The sequence below is a fragment of the Callorhinchus milii genome, unplaced genomic scaffold, assembly GCF_018977255.1.
Source record: "Callorhinchus milii isolate IMCB2004 unplaced genomic scaffold, IMCB_Cmil_1.0 Scaffold4, whole genome shotgun sequence".
In the NCBI taxonomy this organism is placed as follows: Eukaryota; Metazoa; Chordata; class Chondrichthyes; order Chimaeriformes; family Callorhinchidae; genus Callorhinchus; species Callorhinchus milii.
In genome coordinates this window covers 2905201-2914495 of record NW_024704745.1, presented here as the reverse complement: position 1 = coordinate 2914495, position 9295 = coordinate 2905201, and positions in this window count along the sequence as shown.

Sequence of the window (9295 nt, the reverse complement as noted above, 5' to 3'; positions counted from 1 at the left end):
GAGGAGGCCGGAGCCAGTAGAGCGGAGGCAGCGGGTAGTACTGTGAGGAGAGGTTGGAGAGATGGGGGGGTGCCAAGGCGTGGAGGGTTAGGGTTACCGCACAACATCTCAGACCTGTGTAAGCTCCCCCACAACCCACAATCTGTCACCTCCGCTCGACTGCTTCTGGCCTCCTGCATGTCTCTCGGGCCCTTTGCTCCACCCTCGCCGGCCGCAATTTCAGCTGCTATGCCCCCAAACTCTGGAACACTCTCTCTCTCTATCCCTCTGCCTCGCTCCCTTCCTTCCCCATCTTCAGGTCGCACCTGAAGACCTTCCTCTTCGACCGAGGCTCCCCCCGGGCTCAGTGTCGTGCTCCGCCACCGTCAAGCGCTCTGGGACGCTGCCCTGCCCGAGGGGCGCTGTGTGGAATGCAGGTTGTTGTAGTGGCTTCTGATCTTCACTCCCACTTCTTCAATACACGCTTAAACCAGCAAAACAATAGCTTTTCATTCAGATGGACGTACAGTGCAGATTAGAGAGGTAAGAGTCAGAGGATTACAGAAAATGAGAGCGAGAGAGAGTCAGAGAGGGAGTGAGAAAGAGTCAAAGAGAAAGTTAGAGAGAGGAGGGAATGAGAGTTGGAGAGAGTCAAAGAGAGAGTCACTCACTCACTCACTCACACACACACACACTCATTCACTCACACACACTCATTCACTCACACACTCACTCATGCATGCAAACACACTCAAACACACACAGACACACACTCACAGACAGATGCAGATGGGGGAGTTGGGTTGGAAGAGATAATAATAATAATAATAATAATAATAATCCTTGCATTTGATATAGCGCTTTTCACGTCGGAAGGACGTCCCAAAGCGCTTCACAGAACACACTGTAAAAGGCAGAGGGCTGGCCCTGTGTGTACGACAGTGACAGAATCAATCGTGATGAAAGGTTGTGGTTATTATTGCCTCTTGCCTCTTTGCTCATTACCCACATGCTTTCCATATCCACAATGGGTCCAGTCCCAATTGGAGCAGAACTTGGCTCAGCGGTAGCGCTCTCGCCTCTGAGTCAGAGGTTATGGGACTAGAACTCAAGTGGTCTAAGATGACGCTCCAATGCAGTGCTAGGGGGAGTGCTGCATTGTCAGAGGTTTTGGGACTCGAGCTGGGGAGTTGGGGCCAGGAGGGGTGGAGGGCAGGGGGCTTGGGGCTGCGAGGGTGGCCGAAGGCGCGGGGTCAAAGAGGAAGGTCTTCAGACAAGACTCGACGGAGGCAAGAGAGGGGGATAGGATGGAGGGGTTGCACGACTGAGTTCCAGAGTGTAGGGGCAGAGATGCTGAATGACCGACCGCTAATAGTGGGTCGGGAAGTGCGGGGGACCTGAAGCAGGCTGCCAAGTGGAGGGAGAGGACAGGCTGATATCTCACGTGTTGGAAGGGAACATAATAGGACCACCAGCCCACCATATAAAGCATAGCCTGATTAAATTCATACTCTATTGGCCGCTGTTCAAGTAAACATTCCTTGCAGCAGATGACTGGTCGTGCTTTGAACTCCAAGGCTTCTTCCCTGTCTCCCGATCCATTTGTATTCTCCCCAGAGTTGTTCCTCCCAGGTTCTGAAGGGCGGCAACATTGTACAGCGAGAGAGAGAGAGAGAGAGCGTGATGCCTGGGATGGGACTGTGTCCCACTCAATCCTTCTTCAACCAGGCATCTGTCAGCTTGGCTCAGTTGCCAGAAGGTTGTGAGTTCAAGCCCCACGTGAGGGCTTTGAGCTCACAGTCCAGGCTGACAATGCTGCATTGCATTTAGATAAGATTTCCTGGTGGGGTGGTGGTGGGGGTGGGGGTTAAGCAAGGTCTACTTAGAGCTGAACCAGCTCCAAGGTGACATGCTTTGCTATGGAATGTCAGAGTCGAGTCGAGCCAGCTCTCCGTGACGGCCCGCAGTCCGCTTCCTGAACTAGGTGGGTCCTCAAAGGAAACTGACAGATAAACAAACACAGTGTAGTCCTGTAGCTCAGTGGTTAGAGCACTCGCCTCACCAAGCAAGAGGACCTGGGTTCGGTTCTTGGCCAGGGTAAAATGTTGGGCGAGGATAAGGATTATTACATAAGGATTATTGTTATTATTATAATAAAGTACAACCAAGAAATAATTTAGGAGGTGGAAGGAGCTGAAGGGGAGTCTACCCAGATCTCATCTCAGTGGGTCGTGTTGTGCTCCAGGGCAGTTACTCTGTAACTTCCGGTACTTTGCTTGCAATATCTTGGGCGTTTTCCATTCTCAACCGTGCTTCACGGACGAAAACATATCCAGGGGACAGACAAACAGGGAAGCGATTAAATAGTTGCGACCCTTTGATGTGGCCAGTGTTTACAGTAGAGTCTGGGTGGGATTGTGGTGAGACAGATGTACTCGCAATTTAATTTAGTGGAGTCCTGCAGCTCAGTGGTTAGAGCACTCGCCTCGCAAGCGAGAGGACCTGCGTTCGATTCCCGGGCGGGCAGAGCAAAAGATTGTGCAAGTTTTCTTACTCCACACACTTGTTTATCTAGCAGTAAATAGGAAATCAGTCATTAGTCGGTTGCCGGGGGTAATAATGCCTTCAAAAAAAAATATATAGTCTGTAAAGTGCTTTGAGACGTCTCGAAGACATGATAAGGCACTATACCAAATCCAAGGATTACTATCATTTAATTTTCCTCCCTTTGCTTATGACTCTCTTGCCCTTCCTCCACCTCCGTCACACTCCTCACACCCAACGCAGCTGAAACCTCCGTCCACCTCCTGCCTCGACTATTCCAAAGCCCTCCTCGCCGGTCTCCCCAGCCCCACTCTCCACAAGCCACAAATGATTCAGAATTCTGCTGCCCATTTATTACTCTAAACTACTCTAAACTCTGTACCATGATCACACCAGTCCTCGCCAGGCTCCAGTGGCTGCCTATCACAGAATGGATTGATTTCAAAATCCTCTCGCTCGTCTATAAATCTCTTCACGACCCCGGCACCTTCCCACCTTAAGTGCTCCAGGTCGCTACCCCGCGTGAAAGGAAGGCGCTATATAAATGCAAGCTGTTGTTGCTGTACTTTTCGGACCTGCTTTCTCCCCACTCCACTACCCACGTGCCTCTGTTCGGCTGACCCTGGCCTCCTGTTTGTCCCTCGTCCGCTCCACTCCACTTACTGCGAGGTAAACAGAGGCACGTGTGTGGAGTAAGGAAACTTGCCTCTTGTTTTGCCCTGCCCCGGAATCAAACCAGGTTTCTCTCGCCATCTGAAGAGTCAGAGATGGATAATAATAATAATCATTGCATTTGATACAGCGCCTTATCACGTTTTCGAGATGTCTCAAAGCGCTTCACAGCTTTGAGAGTTTGGATTCACGAATAAAGAAGCTACTAATGACACACTCTTGATTTGGATTGAGTTATGCGACATGGATGTTACTTTTTAGTGTATATATATGCAAGTTGTTGTCGTTCCCAAAATAATCCTTGCTTTTTTTTGATATAGTGCCTCATCACATCTTCGAGGCGTCTCAAAGAGCTTCACGGAATGTACTGTCAAGTGAATTGACTACATTTTGCGGATGAAACGCAGCAGCTAATTGCGCACAGCGGTGTCCCCACAAACAGGCGTGGATTGAGTGACCAAATTATTATTATTGTTTTGAAGGAGTTATTACTCCCAGAATAACTACGCTCTGCCGGATGAGGATATTTTCTGCACCGGTTATCTTGTCAAATCGTTTCTGAATTGTTTTATTAACAGTGCCAGTTGACCGATGCTTATAGTTGTGCTTGTTGTGTCCTACCACATGTATCTGCATTTGATTTGTACGTCAACATAATCCCCAATCTTTTCGAGTTCCTTATTTAATATATAATAATAATCCTTGCATTTGATATAGCGCTTTTCACGTCGGGAGGACCTCCCAAAGCGCTTATTGTCATCACGTGCAACAGCCACAGCAATATTACTGCATGTACAATCCAAATGGTTTGTTTATAACGATAGCTGGTTTGTTACAGATTACTGTCCTAGTTGGCAAGCGAGAGGACCTGGGTTTGATTCCCGGGCAGGGCGAAACATTGGGCAAGTTTCCTTACTCCACACGTCTCTGGATACCTCGCAGTAAGTTGGTTGTTAGTTAATCGGTTAGTTGATCCCCCCCTTTTCTGGGGGTAATAATATTTCCAACAAGTTTTTTTTAATAATAATTTTGTCACTCAACATTACTACAATGCTGAAAAGTCTCTAAACACTTCACAGGAAATTGCTGCTAAGTGTAGTTGTGTATATGTCGGGAAATGAGGCAACAGACGAAGTGAGATCCAAAATACACACAAGCGACAATGCAGCCGGAAAATACAACAACAATGAAAAACATTGTGTTCACACCCAGTCTTGGAGGACATTCTCTGCCAGTCTTGGAGGACGCCCAGTGATGGTTCACTAGATAACCCAAGATGGGCTGAAGGTTTTGAGGCGAAAAGGAGAAATTGGGTAGATTTGGGTTAAATTCCCTTTAAGATTAGGAGGTTACGGGGGCTGATCTGATTGAGGTATTTAATAATATTATAATAATCCTTGCACTTGATACAGTGCCTTATCACGTAGTTGAAGCATCTCAAAGCGCTTTACAGAATACACTGTAAAGTGTAGTGACTGCGTGTCTTGGTGGACGAAACTCGGCAGCCAATTGCGCACAGCAGTGTCCCGAAAACAGTCATGGATTGAGTGACCAAATCGTTAATTTTTTTATTTCTTTTTAAAATATATTGTGAAGTGAATTGACTGTATTGAATTTTAATTTAATTTTATTAAACTAAATGGGACAATCTGAATCCAACTTGAATCCTCACTCACAACTGATACGATTTGAAGACGACTTTTTAAACAAATATGTACATGTTATACGCAAAGGAAAGTAGCCAAGCTATCATCTGTTGGCAGGAGAAGGAGCCACAGAGCTTTTATCTGATGTTTTCACAGCCTTGACATTACTGGCGTGCAGCCAAGAAGCACAGACCAGCTCTAAGTTATGATACTGTACCTTGCCATCTGAGCTCAATTTGGCATCGCTCCCCTGCCCTCTGTGTCAGAAGGTTGTGTGCTCAAGCCCCCCCATGTCAGGACTCTTGAGCTTAATGTCCAGTCACGTCCCTCGCGCCTGCTTCCTCTATCCCTCCATCTTGCCCCTAAGTTCAGCCACTATGCCCCGAAACTCTGGTACACTCTTCCACAATCCACAATCTCGCCGCATTGGCCTTTCCTTCCTTCCTTATCTTCAGGTTGCACCCAAAGAGCTTCCTCGTAGACTGTGCCTACAGTCATCTCCCCCCTTCCCGCTGGCTTGGTGTCATGCTCCACCACTGACAAGCGCTCTGGGACACCTGCGTCAGTGGTGCTGTGTAAATGCAAGTTGTTGTTGTCGTATTAATAATAATCCTTGCATTTAATATAGCGCCTTATCACTGCTTATGAATCCGCCAATCGACTAACAACCGGGTTCCTACTCACTGCGAGGTAAACAGAGGAGTGTGGAGTAAGGAAACTTGCCCAACGTTTCACCCTGCCCAGGAATCGACCCCAGGCCCTCTCCCTTGCAAGTCGAGTGCTCTAACCACTGAGCTACAGGACTCCGTTGTCTTTATATGTATCTACGGGACTCTATTGAGGGGAAGAGTCATTTCGCTGGAGTTGTTCTTTGGATGAGGCATTAAAACAAATCAACATTTCCCAGTCTGGTGCTGGGAACTGAGCACTCAGTAACCAACTTTCACTGTGAACTCATCTCAGCTTCAACCCCCAGCTTTCTGACCTACAGCTGGCCTTAACACAGTGATAGACAATGAGAGAGAAAGAGAGAGAGAGAGAAAAACACATGAGCATGCTTACCCAAAAAGTGTTATAGAGTGAGAAAGAGGTGGGCAGACACAAGACACACTTACGTGTGGAGTTACAAGGAGGGAGGGAGACATAGAGAGATGTTACGGAGAGAGAGATACAGACACACATACACACTCACAAACACACAGATAGACACAGATTTAGAGAAGCAGAGAGTCACACACACCACAACCCCATTCACCCCCCTCCACCGACCACACACACACTCACACAGACAACTCCCTACATACACACACATTGGTTTATCTCAGGGTAATTTGATACCTAAAACTATTCTTGAGAGACAAATCCACTTCCATATGTGAGCACTGCTGTTCTGATAGATTGCATGTCAGAGTTCAACAACAACAAATTATATTTACACAGCGCCTTTCATGTCGGGAGGACGTCCCAAGGTGCTGAACAGTCAGGGATTTGGACCCGAGCAGGGCGTTGGGATCAAGATGGTGGAGGGCAGGGAGGGTTGGGGTAGGAGGGTGGCCGAAGGCGGAATCGAAGAGGGTCTTCAGACATGGCTTAAAGGAAGCAATGGAGGGAGCAAGACAAAGGGACTTGGGGATGGAGTTCCAAAGTTACACTTGTGAAGCACCTTTCATTTTGGCAAGACATCTCAAAGCGCTTCACGGAACTGCCTGTGCGATTCCAAGACCCGACGTGGGGCTTGAACCCACAACCTTCTGACTCAGAGGCGAGAGAGCTACCACCGAGCCAGGCTGACACACTGATAGGTGTTTTGAGATGTTCTCCCAACGTGAGAGATGCTGTACACAAGCCTAGAGTATTGTTGTTGGAACTGTAGACAAGGAGAGCTGGTGAGGTTGCAGGCAGTGTGGAGCAGTGTGAGCATCAAGTAACAGTGACTATGTACCATAGCTAATGTCATTACTCGAACCCTCTCCTCTCTGTGTCCTTTCACAATGAAACAACAAACAACCCATTAGACCGAGAAGGCTTGAGCTTTGTCACTCTCACTGACAAACGCGCACACATTGACACATTAATATACACACACACTGCGATACACACACACACACTCACACACATATATTGACACACTGACATATATGACATATTCGTGAAATCCCCAATATTTTCAGTGAAATTGTGAAACCATGAAATCCCTGAAATTAGGAGTCAGGAACTTTGTGAAAAAATGATTGTTTCATCCACGTGAAAATTTCAGGGTAATTTTCGCGAAATCCATGGTTTCACAACATTACTGTAACGTACACACTGAAATAGACACATGAATTATACAAATACAAAACAAAATGACATGTGTGGATACACATACACACCATTGACACACACACATTTGGAGTCCTGTAGCTCAGTGGTTAGAGCACTCGCTTTGCAAGTGAGAGACCTGAGTTCAATTCCAGGCAGAGGGCGAAACCTTGGGCAAGTTTCCTTACTCCACACAGAGCCTAATAATAATCCCTCCAAAAACAAAAACAATAATAAAAATTTGTCATTTTCAATCCACGACTGTTTGTGGGACATTGCTGTGCGCAATTGGCTGCCGCGTTTGCCCACATATATGCAGTCAATTCACTTTACAGTGTGTTCTGTGAAGCGCTTTGGGACGTCCTCCCGATGTGAAAAGCGCTATATCAAATGCAAGGATTATTATTATTATTATTATTAAATCGCCTTTCATGTCGAGAGGATGTCCCAAGATGCTGATTAGGGATTAGGATCTAAGTGGCGGGGGTGGGGGTGTGGAGTGGGTGGGTGTGGTTGGGATCAGGGAGGGTGGAGGGCAGGGAGGGTAGGAGGGTGACATGGTCGAAGAGGAGGGCTTTGAGGCGTGCCTTGAAGGAGCCAAGGAAAGAAGCGAGGTGAAGGGACTGTGGGATGGAGTTCCAGCCAGTGGGGACAGAGAGGCTGAAGGTTCGGTCATCGATGGTGGGGCGAGCCAGGCGGGGGACATGGAGCAGGGTGGAGCCTGCTGAGCAGAGTGAGAGGATCAGTTGATAAGGGGTTAGTAGGTCGGAGAGATAGGAGGGGGCAAGGCGAGGTGAGGACGAAGATTGTCAACTCCATCCTGTGAGGGATGGGGAGCAGTGGAGCCGGGCGAGGGTGGGGGTGATGGGGCAACGGAGCCTGGTGCGGGAGAGGACACGAGCTGCAGAGTTCTGGGTGATCTGCAGCTTGTGGAGGGAAGAGTTGGGGAGGCCGACAAGCAGAGAGTTGGCAAAGTTGAGCCTAGATGTAATCATTGAGATACATCCACACAACGACACTGAAATATATATATACACTGAAATACACACACACACAATGATACATACACATTAACACACTGATATACATACATTGAGATACACATACACACCATTGACACACACACAGACAGATTGAAGTCCTGTAGCTCAGTGGTTAGAGCACTCGCCTCGCAAGCGAGAGACCTGGGTTCAATTCCCGGGCAGGGAGAAACATTGGCCAAGTTTCCTTACTTCACACACACGCCTCTGTTTACCCAGCAGTAAGTAGGAACTGGGTTGTTAGTCGATTGGCGGATTACTTTTCCCGGGGTAATAATTCTTTCAAAAAAAATAATAAAAATAATTTGATCACTCAATCCACGACTGTTTGTGGGATTCTGCTGTGCACAATTGGCTGCCGCGTTTGTCCACAGAATATTCAGTCAATTCACTTTATGGTATATTCTGTGAAGCGCTTTGAGACGCTATTCTGTGCGGAGGGCGCCCTACAAGTGCAGGTTGTACTCGGTTGTCTCGAAGACGTGATAAGGCGCTATATCAAATGCAAGGATTATCATTATTATTGACACACTGACGTATATACACTCAGATACACACACAGTGACACACTGATATACATACACACACAGTGAAGACTGACATATATAGACTTGAGACACACAAACATGCACATTGACACTGACATATATACACTGAAAAACATAAACAAACAGACACACACACACTGACACAGAAATAGATACTCTGAAATACATTGACATATGTTCTGATATAACATACCCCACATTGAGCAGCCCGACAATACCCTCTATTTAGTATCTATCTACACTGATGAGGTGCGATAAAGGCAGCCTCTGTGTTGTATATTAACCACACCCTCTCCATTAATAACGTCTGGGGGACGTTGCAAAAACACTTCACGAGAATTCACTGAAAAGTATTGTGACCTCATTTTTATAAGTCAATAGAGCAGCCAATTTGTGCACTGCAGAATAATAATAATAATAATAATCCTTGCATTTGATATAGCGCTTTTCACGTCGGGAGGACGTCCCAAAGCGCTTCACAGAACACACTGTAAAGTGAATTGACTGTATATTTGTGGGCGAACGCGGCAGCCAATTGCGCACAGCAATGTCCCACAAACAGCCG